Here is a 12,945-nt window from a genome sequence, read left to right as displayed (position 1 = left end):
GATGTGCACGTTTGTCGAATTTGTGTTTGTGGGAAAGAAGTGGTGTGGGGAGTCGATTTATAAGATAACAAGCAGTAGTAACGCTTTCTCCCCAAAACTTTAAAGGTAAATTGGCTTGAAAACGAAGAGCACGAGCCACATTTAGAAGATGGCGATGTTTGCGCTCAACAACTCCATTTTGTTGTCGAGTATAAGTGCAAGTATGTTGAAAAATGGTACCATGGGAATCAAAAAAAGAACGCATCGATGTAAATTCACCCCCATTATCAGCACGCAAAATTTTGATATCACGATGGAATTGTGTTTTAACCCAAGAGAAGAAATTTCGGATCAAGGGTTGTGTGTTGGATTTTAATTTCATGAGATGAACCCAAGTGAAACGAGTAAAATTATCAACAATAGTGAGAAAATAACGTGCTCCAGAATGAGTGTGAGTTTTGTGAGGCCCCCAAATATCACAATGAATCAAGTCAAAAGGTGTAATGGATTTTATTGAACTGGAAGGAAAAGACAAACGAGTTTGTTTGGCTAAAGAACAAATATCACACATATGTTGTGGATCAAAAACTATTTCAGGAATGGTTTGAGATAACCAGTGAAGAGGTGAAGATGACAGGTGCCCAAGCCGTTGATGCCATAGGTCTGAGGTACGTGTGACATGATTTGCTAGGTAGGGGTTTTGGCTTGGGTTAAGGTAGTAGAGTCCGTTAAAACGCTTGCCCAGGCCAATCGTCCTCTTTGTATCCACGTCCTGCACAACACAAAAATCCGGGTAAAAAATCAAAATGCATTTCAAAGCCCGAGTCAATTTACTCACAGATATCAAATTTACTCGGAATTTAGGTACATGAAGAACACCATCAAGATTCAAATCCGTTGACAACTTAATTGTTCCAATGCTCTCAATGGTGGCTTTCCCACCATTAGGTAGACCAACAAAATCATGAGATGTTGTGATTTTGTTGTGAGTAGGTGATAAATAAGAAACATGATCCGTTGCTCCACTGTCTACGATCCAATATAATGTAGAGTGAGGATCAATGTGTGTGATATTGCAGTTGGGTGTGACTATGCGTCGTGGTGCAGGATATGCAGGTATGTCATATCTGGTGAGGCTTTGGACAGTGTGTTCTTTTGTGTTGGCCATAACGTCGATTTGATAGTGTCTAGTTTGATTGTGTTTGATATGTTTGCGGAAGATGGATGAGTCTCTAGAGTCACCAAGATCGGTGCTCTGATACCATAAACAAATTGTGAATGAAATATTTTATGTATTAATCATAATAGTACAATGAATTGGTCTATATACATCTACTATGAGTTCTATTCTAGGAAAGACATGATTACATATATCAAGATCCTATAAACATTCATAGAACAGAATCCCGATCCACCATTTACTCCATTATATCTCCAATCTACTTGAATGCATATCAGTAAATTACTTCATTCCATAATATCGTCTGGCCGTTAATTTTTTTTTTTAAATAACTAAAGGAAGCAGACTAAAGATAAAAATTATCCTTGTTATTGTGGAGGTGGCCAACGATGCTTAATTGCAAATTTTGAACCTTCTTTGCTTTCGGCCTTTCCTCTAATATTTTGCAGGCCGTGAAGCATCAAATTCAACCCCCATGCAATAGGTTCTTGATCTTCGGCCATTATGTAGGCCGAATTTTCATGCTCATATGCACTTAAAGTATCAACTTCGGCTTCTAATTTAAATTGAGCCGATTGTGATTTTTCTTTTTCTAAGTCGGCTTTATTTCCGACAACCATGTCAAAGTGTACAAGCTCCTCAGGTAAATGATCAACTTCTTGATGCTTCTTTAGCCTTTTGAGTAGATCGAAGCCATGAACTTGTTCGTCATCTTCATATGTATCATACAAAGGCTGAACGTTGGAATCAAATTTAGGCTCACCATGTATAGAACAATCGATCTCCTTGTCAAAGATTGGAGAATTAACTTCTTTTTCACAAGCCGATTTTGATTCAAAGTGAGGTTGCGTTGTGTTGGTTTCCGAATCCCATGAGGCATGGCTACTAAGATCAACAAAACTGGTGAACGCAGCATAGTTGTATCTCCCATTAGCACCATAAATTGAACTTGAGTTGTTTAAAGTCGGCTCATTGAAATTCATTTGTGAAAACACCTAATGCATGCGGTCCCACTAGGCGTGCCAAAAAATGTTTGCTAAAAAGTTGTCTCGGCCTAAAAGAGAGGCCGAGGGTCTTGAGAACAATTGTCCTTCAAAATTACGCGGGCGTGCCAACTCGCGGCCTATTGGCCAAGCAAGGTTTTGATGAATATTTCGTGCTTGATCTTACTTCTTCCAAGCGATTGTAGGCCGAGGAAGGAACCGTCTCGGCCTTTGGGTTCTCTTGCCTTTGTTGTAAGGACTTTCGGCGTTTTCACCGATGTTGCTCCTCTTTTTGTGATTTTTTGTATGGGTTTGCGAGAAATAAAGTGCGAAAATTAATAGAACGAAAATCTAATTTGCATGAAATTTAAAGAGAATGAAATGGCTAGAAAGTTAGAGTGCAGAAATTAAAGAGCGGAAAGTAATTGCGAGGAATTAAATTGCATGAATTTAAAGAGGCGGAAGAGAAATGACATGAAAATAAAGCGCAGAATGTAAAGAAAGCGATAAAGAGGAAGAGAACTATGCTAGAACATGGATAAAAAGATTGATATTGTAGAAATTCGTAGAGAATTTGATAGAGTTTGTATTTGAGTTGTGTGTGTTGGTCGGGGACCTTTTACAATGAGGTATATGTTTCATATATATACTATTACAAACACAAAATTAAGGAAAGAGAAAACAATTAAATAAAATAAATATTTCGGTCTTAATGACCGAATCAAAGATATGCTCCGTATTGCTTTCTCCTTAATCACACGTTTATTTCTTTCTTCATGCGGCTTCGTTGGAATTGATTTGTTAATTATGTTGAAATTTCGGTCTTCAATTCTTCCAATTAGCCATAATGTTAATTCGTTGCCATATATCGTTGTTGCTTCAATATTTGGTATGTGGTATTAATACCAAATAATGAATCTCGGCAAATCTTAATAATAGTGATGATGATAATTATACGAAATAATCGTAATAATTATCATTAAATGTTGTAATCTTCCTTGCAACCAACGGATTCGGCCTAGTGGGCCGATGTGTAAAAAATAGGTATAAACAGTAACTTTTATCAGTAATGCAGTAACCAAAGAATTAGTTCAATGTATCAGATAAAAAAAAAATTATGAGAGTAAAATTTTCTGATTATTGATAACATCATACATCATACTAGACGTGTTCAAGGGATGTTTGCATTAATCAATTTGGGAACAAATGGGTGATCATAAAATGATAATCGTACTGGATAAATACGTCTCCTTGAGGAGCTTCAAGTGAGATGAGCCTGCAAACGGAACCAAGAGCTTCAGCAACTTCATGACTAACCATTGGATGCTCATTTTTATCCACAAGTATGATGAAATGAGCGGCTGAAGCAGCTTTATCTTGTAATTGCCCCAACACATAAGCAACCTGACAACCACAGAAAAGAAATACATATGATGGTGAAAAGACAAACCCCTGTGAGAACAAATGTAGATCAAACATGTCAAGATAGACCCTTTAAAGTCCATTTAGAGAGGATTACAAACCAACATCGTGCCGCAAGAGAACACCTTGGGAATCTAAAGAATCAATTATAGCAGTAACAGCTTCATCATCTCCATGATGAAGAAGTGCAAAGAGAGCTGAATAGAGAATACCGCTCATACATACTCTTCTTTTCATCCAGACGACCTTCCCTTCAAATGATAAATTCGAGTCAGAAATGTAATATATCAGTAAAATGGTAGGAAGTTAAGCAATAGACAATTACAACCACACACACCTTAACTGATTTACAGAAGAGCCGGAAGTAGCTGGTACAGCAGGATCCACAGACATAAAAAGTGATTTTTCATCCATGGATTGACTACTAGAATTCTTCAACTGCTCAATTTGATTAAGGGCCAACTCACAAGTTTCATTTACATTAACTGATTTACAGACGAGCCAGAAGTAGCAGGTGCAGCAGGATCCACAGACATAAAAGGTGATTTTTCATCCATGGATTGATTTTTAGAATTCTTCAACTGTTCAATTCGATTAAGGGCCAACTCAGAAGTTTCATTTACCTCCTGAGCTGAATTGGAAGCAAGACTATTTTTAAAAGAGGAACATTGCTCTCCAAATCAATTGCCCCAAGAGCTTCTGCTGCCTGGACAGTTGCAATTAACATGAATAAGCATGTTTCAAGATTTGAGAAATGTAAGTAGACTTGAAGATGATATAAACCCACCACATGATGAACAATGGTATGCAGAGAGAAATCACTAAGAACCGCTACCAAAGCAGGAATTGCCTCCGCGTCCTGCATTTGACCAATTGCAAATGCGGCCTCATGCGCCAACAAGTTGGAAGAATCCCTTGTTGCTGCAGCAGTAAATACATATCCATTGCGCAATTAGAACAAATATGATTAACCTAGCAGTTCAGTAACGAACGTAAAATCCAAGAAGAATTCAAACAGTAACTTGAGCGAAAAAAAAAAAACAAAAAAACAAAACAAATGTTAAACATGTTCAGGTCCATTCCATTCCCGTGCCGGTAGCAATATGGCCTTACAAACAAACACCAAATTATCATTCTCATGGGTTCGGATAAGCTCATCATACTCACTCTTATCACATTAAATACCAATGTTACTGAGGCACACTCCCTATTCCCGAAGTAAACAAAATATTGATGGGAAGGAAAATGACATTGTGTTCATCACCCAACATTCGAACAAATGTATGATTTATCAACAAGTTACCATGGTCAGATGGTCTTATGAAACATTAAAGATGGAGGTTGATTCGTTAAGAAAGAAAACTAATCAACATATTATGCATAGTTCCAAGTACAAAGAAAACAGTTCCGACTACTTATGGACCAAGATTAAATAAGAAACCTAAGGAAGTAAGGATAAGAGCAAGAAAATCTCAATAATTTAGTTTACCTCCTGTGCTTGCTTCAACCCTTCCAATCTCTCTTCAATGGCCGCCACAACTTTAGCTGCTGCATTCTCGGCTAGAATTTTCTCCCTTTGCTTTCTTCTCTCCTCCTTGAACTTAGAACTTGAACCGGAGTCCGAGTCAGACTCAGAGCTGCCATCACTCCTAGACGCTTCCATTACATAGTGTTAAGCGCTATTAGTATACTGGGGTGTGTATTTAAAATCATTCTTTCACGATGCGGCAATCTATCATAATACTGAAAACAGTCTTGATACTTCAAATACAAATAGACGATGTTGAAAGGAATATTTCGACAGTTTTTGGGTAAAAGATGTTGAAAGGAATACTTTTAACACAATTTTTAAAAAAAAATAAAAAAATAGATGTCTGTTTTGGTCATTTAGCTTACCTATAAAATCTCAATAAAAACATAAAATAATAAGGGTGTGTATTAAGAGATCAGAAGTGTGTATTTAAAATTTATCATGAAACAGAAGAAAGACACGAGAGAAAAATAGAAACGTGTATAGTGTGCATTTCTTTCTCACTCTCTCTCTTTTTATCTTTGCTTCTCTCTTTTATCTTCCATCTATCTGCCCAGGAGTCCAAGACCATCCAACTCTTTCATCCTTGACTTGATGGAACCCATGGATTCTAGATCGATCGAGGCCCAGGTCCATCGGTGATTAAGCTGCTTCGGTTTGGTTGGATAATCGTTGCAGATCTGGAGATGTCAAGCGACCAGAGGTATAATCTTTCATTTCCATTTATCTTTTATTCAGATCTGGAGAAATCGCTGTGATAATGGTTTCAAAATTGAAAATGATTTTGGTAGTCTTAGCTATAAGGGATTCTAACTCGTTCCTAGGTTGTCTGGTCTTTGCTATGAACCACTCCATGTTCTAACTCATCCCGATTGTGCTCGCCCATTACTTTCTTCTTGAGTTTTGCATTTCACTACAACACCATGCCAAGTGCTCTACCATAAAACAAATCCTAATTTGCCTTGTTTATTTGAGTGACATTAATGTCACAATAGCTGGTGATCCTGGTAGTGATATTTCTGATGAGACTTTGGGGTTGAATAATGATATCTCTGTTGTCGTGCTATGTGGAAGTAGTGAAGAGGAAAATATTGGTGTTGATATGACTGAATAGAATGTTGTGAGTAAGATCAGGGATGATAGTACAAGACATAGGGATTATAAGAGCGTTCGTGACATGATTTGGAGGGGGAAAAATAGCATTTGTGACATGATCTGAATGACAGTATCAAACTTTTCTTTAGTTGAATGGGGAAATTCATTTTCAACACTGGTATCTTCCTATGTAGTCCTTGTGCTCGTTAAAAGAGCTCCAAACGTTATCGCAGTCTGGCAGGTTTGGGTGTATATGAGGAGCAGGAGAGGCTGGGAGTGGATATATGATGTTTGGAGCGTCTTCATATTCCCGTCTGAATCCGGATGGTGTCTGTAAAGAATAAGTTAATAGAGTTATTGGATATATTTTATTTATTATTTAAATGCAAAAGACATAAAGCAGAAGAAAATTACCCAGATACAAAAGTGTCCGCAGAATAGTTCAAATCAATTTTGTGCTTTTTTGCTATTTTTTGTGCTCTTTCCAACTGTTTTCCATGTGTGGGTTCATTTGATAGCCAGGATATCATCTGAAATATATAATCTTTATATTAAGAAATGCAGAGTTATATATTATATGAAAGCAAAAAAATAGAAAAACGTTTACCTCTTCTTGTACATTATCAGCAACCACAAAATCTTTGCCGAATCTATCTTCAAACATTTTCTTTAGGTTCTTCAGTTCTGGTATCATCTCCCAGCATATAGATGCTGCATAGCTCAAGCTCTCAATCTCTATCCTAAGATCGTATGGAAATTCCCTGTAACAAATTAGAGAAAAATAGATTAAGATATAACACACATTAAGGTAGAAGCGAAATTCAACAGAGAGTACATAGGTATCAACTAATGAAACAGAGACTAGGAGGTTAAATGCACTGTGACAAAAGAGTATTCCATGTAATTAAAAATCTAACAGGATCAACCATTAAATATCTCCCACAATCTGCAAATATGAAAACTGATTTTTATTTTTTGGATAGGAAAACTGATATTGCTGTTTTCATTACTTGCAATAAGTCCATATGAAAAGGTATGTTCCTTCTTTTGCAGCCACCGCACTCTCCTGTGTGACTTCCTTCTTTTCATGCTGGGCAGAAAAAGACAGCGACGGATGAGATAATAAAAGAGAGACCAAGAGAACTGGAGACTCTGTTCATAAGCTGGGAACAGTGCTTCAACTTCATTAGGATGGTTTGTCCCTTAGCTCCTACTGTTTCGAGTAGTGAGAATCTGATTGGCACTTTTTCTCTCTTATTTGGAATCAAGACAGATCATAAAAGCAGAAATTGATATCCGCAGAGATGAGGCAGTGCTGGACCGTAAGATGCGTGGCTGGATCTGTTCCTCTCCTGGCGAAAGAGGTAGACGATTTTTAGGTAGCAATATGGGGTTGATTTTGGTGGTTTGATTTTCGCTCTTTTACTGAATCTGGATTGTCTATATCTCTAAACCTGATGCTAGGTCTCCAAGCCATATGTACACCTACATCAACTCTTCCAGATTATCAACTCAGCCACCAAGATCAACAGAGATAAAAGAGCTTGGTAGAGTATAGCCCAACAATTTGAAGTAGGAGGTGAATGAGAGCGATTGCTACCAAGACCCCAGAATTTCTAAGATCTGTGTTTGAGGTCAGTTTTTTTTTTGGTGTTATTGATGACTATAGTTGTTTTAGTTTTTCGTTATCCCAATAGATTAAAGCTTTGTGTTTTGAATTACACTTGCCTATGAGCTGTGTGTTTTTAGGATTACACTCGGATAGATAGATTCACGAGTGCGTTAGGTTTGCTTGGTTTGTTACTTTTGAAGTTTTAGTGATGTTTGAATATTGTGAATCAAATATAATCATTTTTTGGCCTTTTTCTATGGATTAGTAGGTGTGGTTCTGAATTTTTAGTTGTAAGCATCTGCCTTGTACCAAGAAAGCAAACTCTCTCAAAGTGGGGGACTACAGACCTATCAGTTTGATAACAAGCTTGTACAAGATTATTGCACAGGTGTTAGCTTGGACATTGATAAAGGTTCTAAGTGATACGATTTCCTGTGATCAGGGTGCATTCATAAAAGGAAGACGTATATTAGATGAAGTTTTGGTGGCTAACAAGGTAGTTGATGAGACAAGGAAGAAGAAAAGAGAGGAGCTGGTCTTTAAAATTGATTTTGAGAAAGCTTATGATCATGTAGAGTGGAATATCTAGGAAATCCATTTTAGGTGGCAACCCAAAAGGAGCCTTGTTTTGGAACCCAGTAGTAGAGAGAGTTGAGAAGAGATTGGAGGGTTGAAAAAAGCTTTTCTATTAAGAGGGGTTAGACTGACATTGATTCAAGCAGTTCTAAGCTGCCCTCCAACTTATTATTTATCTCTATTTCAAATTCCGGTGGGAGTCGCAAAGAGGTTAGAATCTCTTTCTTTTGGGATGGAGTTGGACAGGGCAAGAAAGACCATCTTCTTAATTAGTAGTGGACTAGACCCAATCTTTGCGCCTGCAAAGTTTATTTGGAACTCCAAGGCCCCTACTAAGGTAAAAATATTGGGTTGGCTTGTGGCATACGAGAGGATGAATACTTGTGATGTTCTTCAAAGAAGAAGACCAAGCTGTTGTTTTTCCCCTCATTGGTGCATTTTGTGCAAAGCTCAAGGGGAAAGTGTTGATCATGTCTTTACGCATTGTGAAGTTGTTAACTTTTTATGGAAGAAATTATTTAGGGAGGCAAAAGTGGTCTGGACAGCTCCATCAGAGAGGAATGATTTGTTTGAAAAAAATCTATCAGCTTTGGAAAAGGGAATAAAGCCAGAATTCTTTGGGGCTGTGGGGTGTTAGCGGTAGTCTGGGTGGTCTGGATGGAAAGAAATAGAAGAATATTTGAAACCTAAAGTTCAACCTTTCATTTCTTCCACAATCCGCAAATACCAAAACTGATATTGCTTTTTTCTTTACTTGTGTGTGCAAGGATGTATAATGAACGACAGAAGTCACATAAAGAAACTGTTAAGACTACAATCCCTAGTAGTGATGAAATTACTTTGATTTCAGTTGAGGTTGATCAAGAAAGTCCTGAAGAGCTTGACAATATTGAAAGAAACACAGTGCAGCTGAACCATGAGGTTCATGCACTTGAGAAAAGGAAGGAGAGAAAAGAGATGTGAGATAAATGATAGATACAGGTTGTAACTGTAGGATGGGTACTTCTCTGGATAAAAACAAGCTTATGAGTGATGCTTTGAAGTCTTGGGGGGGGGTGGGGTTCAGACTTTGTCCCTTATGTTATCCCTTAGGAGCATGTTGAATCTGCTAACCACAATCTTCAGCCGATTTCATCTGTGTATCAACGCGAATATGGGTGCATGTTCTGTGGTGAATGTTTTTAAGGCACTGTAATGTTTAAGCATTACATTGAGGGTTCAAACAAGGTTAGTCACTATGTTTTCTGGGTTTGATAAGAAGGTTTGGGATAAAGGAAGTGGTCACTCTCTCTTAACAGATGAACATTTGAGTTCGCCTTTTGCTGATAAGTTTAAAAAGGAAAAGAAATGGTAGAAGGATGTGTGATAACATTTGGAGTAGATGGAAATCAGAAGCTCATACCAAACTTGCAAGTGAAGGCAATGCAAATGAGCTTGATTTTTTTGTTAGGGAAGGGCTCAAGCGTGACAATGGGACGATGATGTGGTCTACTGACGCACAATCTGAAGCAAAGTTATGGCAATGGCTCATTCCTTGTTATTGTGCAACAAAGAAGCCTATTAATTTTCATAGTGAAGCATTCGACAAAATGAGTGACCCATTACCTCAGGTATTCATTACCATCATTTCCGGTCCTCGAGCAGCTTTTGATGGGGTATGGTGTGACTTATTAAGCTCTATATTGTGTTCTATATTGCTTTCAAGAATACTTTGCTTCCTGATGAGTCATTTGGGATAATGATTAAAAGTATGCAGGTTGAAGGTGCAGCCAATATGTCTCGGTTCTGGACCATGATGTTTAAAAGCCAATATGCAGAAGTAAAGCTTGTGACAAATCCTATAGCTATTTGCTGTTCAATCCCATAGTTACAGCAAAATTCTACCATAATCAACAAGAATGAATAGTTTGGAATGTACCTGTGGTTCAGCAACCTCATGACTAGTCTTTCACAAAAGCAGTGAATGAGGTCGATGGCTTTATTTGTGCTCTCCATCTGTATTAATATGTCGGCCTGTGGCAAAACATACGTTAAAAGTATGTAACAAACTCCTATTATTATGTTGTCGTTAAAAAGGAAAATAATAATCAGTACCCGCAGTAGGGCCTCTTGAGGTTGACCAACATTGAGGTACTCAACGATCTGTTCCTCATAATTCTTGTTGATTTCCTTTATATTTTCTCGAAGATCAGCAATTGAGTTCAATACCCGATTGAGTGCAGATAGCCTAATTTACAATGAGAATGGACCAATGAGAAAGAGAGTAGCAATTTAAAATCAAACTAAAATCTAGGAAGTGAGATAACAGTAGGAAACATACAACTTGCTCAATTTACGCTCTTCCAAATTGCCAATAAAACAGCTGCACTCCATCCTATCCTCTTTGGCGGCTGCTTTCTCTTGTTTCTGTGCCTCTTTTTATTATTCTCTTACAAAGTCGGCTAGCGAGCAAGTCTCTCTCTTCTCTATTTCTTTTATTTGTTTATTCTTTTTATTTCTTGACACTCAAGTCGGTTAGCAATTATCTATAGGTCCACCAATAAACTCTATTTCAGAGATTGAAAAAACAAAAACAAAAAACCATTAAACGAGAACGGGGTTGTATTTCAATTCTGATGCCCATATCGTTAGAAATGCTGACCTTGAAGAACTACGGGAATTGGGATCTGATACATAAAATGAGCCCCAAACACTTACTTAAACTAGGAATTCATGTATGTGTCCATCTTTCTCCTGAAAAATATTTCTCAGCATAAGTGGTGAATAGATTTCATTTTATTTTATTTGCCTAGTGCACTACGTAGCGCATCAATATCTGAAATTTCCTCTTGTTCATCAGTTGAGGGGATATATTGCTCGAGTTCTGACTCTTTTTCTCAAGCTGCATGCATCAAGTTCTAATATGAATCAAGTAAACCATTTTGATACTTGGATGAAAATTAGAGCTAGGTTCTAATTACAAGCTATAAATTACTAGAAAATAAGTTGATAATGGTTACATGCATGCTGACGAAATGAACACAATAAAGTGCCGCCGTGTTTATGGCATGGTAGGGGCACGAGAAGGATACTCATGCTACAACCATTGTCGGGCATTAGGTTCAGGGTTTTTGTCAACTCGGTATACACCGGTAGTTAAACGGGAATGATAGCCTTAAACAATAAGGAGAGCCTGATTAAGGTAGGCTGGACCTTTTGACATCCTGTATATGTGCATAGCTTCCCACTCCAATTAAGAAAAGGAAGAATATATAGCTGATTAATTCCCTATATGTGAAAGAAAATCGGATTAGGATTAGGATTAGGAAAGGACTTAAATTATTTCCGAACACTGTATATCTTCTTCCCGTTTTGTTTTGGATCTAATATAATCTATTATTTTCCAACTTATGCTTGGAGTCAGTTTGTTAATTTTTCTCTATAAAACAAGTCAGGCTGTCATCGATCTAATTCATCTCGGTCAATCTATTCAACAAGCATCAATGGGCAACATTTTTAGTACTAGTTATGATAACGTCGCGCCCTCATCAGTAATTGAATGGCAAGGTCTGCCAGAAGAACTGGTTATGTTGGAAACAATTGACTATGTTCGCTTCGTTGCTGTTTGCAAAGAATGGTACTGTCTGGCTTAGGACAAGCATGCTCGGGACACAGATAGCTGGTATCGTCGCCGCCGTCCTCCCATGCTCTTGCTCCCTCCTACGCCAACCATAAACCGCCCTGTGCTGCTCAACGTTTCTCAAATGACAACGTACAAGAATATTCGTTTACTAGTTCCTCTTCTTAAAGTGGTTTGCCGCGATCGAGATGAAACTGGTTATATAATATTCTGTTGTGACTCCGGGTATGGTTGGTTGGCCAAAGTTTATGTACCTGATTTTTATCGCGAACGTCCTCCATTCCCTAAGTTTGAATGTCGTATAGAACTCTTCAACCCTTTTCGGCAAGCAACAACTCAAACCCTCCCTCCCTTTCGCCTCGTACATGATTAGACTGTGGCTTGGCGCCCTAAAGCTCCTAGGGTTGTGCTGTCCTCTGATCCAGCCTTGAATGGTGATAATCTTTGGCTTCTAGCATTCCTCATTGATGGTCATGAGCTTTTTTTCCACAAGAGAGGACAAAATAGCTGCATATGCAAACCTGTAACAGGAAGAAGAGGATCACAGTTTACTGATGCTATATTTTAGAATTAAATTCAATTTACCCCCTTGTGGTTTGTGGTTTGGGGGTGACTTCATATTAGTCCCTACACTTTTATTTTCATCAGTTTACCCCTTGAACTTTTCAATTTCTGTCTGCCGTGCCCAAATTCTCATATTCCGTTTGAATAGACTTTTAATTATCAGCAGTTAAGGTCCGATTTGGACATATAAGGTCCGATTTGCCCAAATTCTAGATACTGGCCTCACAGTTAAGGTTAAAATTATCAGCAGTTAACGTCCGATTTGGACAGAATATAGGACATTTGGTCACACTTGAGGAAAATTCAAAAATTTGAGGGGTAAACTGATGAAATTGAAAGTATAGGGATTAACATGAAGTTACTCCCAAACTTCATGGGGTAAAC

At 37.9% G+C, this 12,945-nt stretch overlaps 1 non-coding gene and 1 pseudogene across 1 annotated transcript; one reads left to right on the top strand and one right to left on the bottom strand.

The window, feature by feature from the left end:
• Positions 1-3,333: 3,333 nt before the first annotated feature.
• Positions 3,334-5,227, bottom strand: LOC101311441 (annotated as a pseudogene).
• A 367-nt stretch (positions 5,228-5,594) lies between these two features.
• On the top strand, positions 5,595-10,743 carry LOC101300772. Its single transcript, XR_183926.1, has 3 exons — positions 5,595-5,798; positions 7,244-7,554; positions 7,655-10,743. It is a non-coding gene; the product is annotated as an uncharacterized LOC101300772 (transcript).
• The last annotated feature ends 2,202 nt before the right edge of the window (positions 10,744-12,945 follow it).

Source organism: Fragaria vesca, linkage group LG2 (assembly GCF_000184155.1).
Source record: "Fragaria vesca subsp. vesca linkage group LG2, FraVesHawaii_1.0, whole genome shotgun sequence".
NCBI lineage: Eukaryota > Viridiplantae > Streptophyta > Magnoliopsida > Rosales > Rosaceae > Fragaria > Fragaria vesca.
Note: the sequence above shows the minus strand (reverse complement) of the source record. Positions and strands in the feature narration are given on the sequence as shown.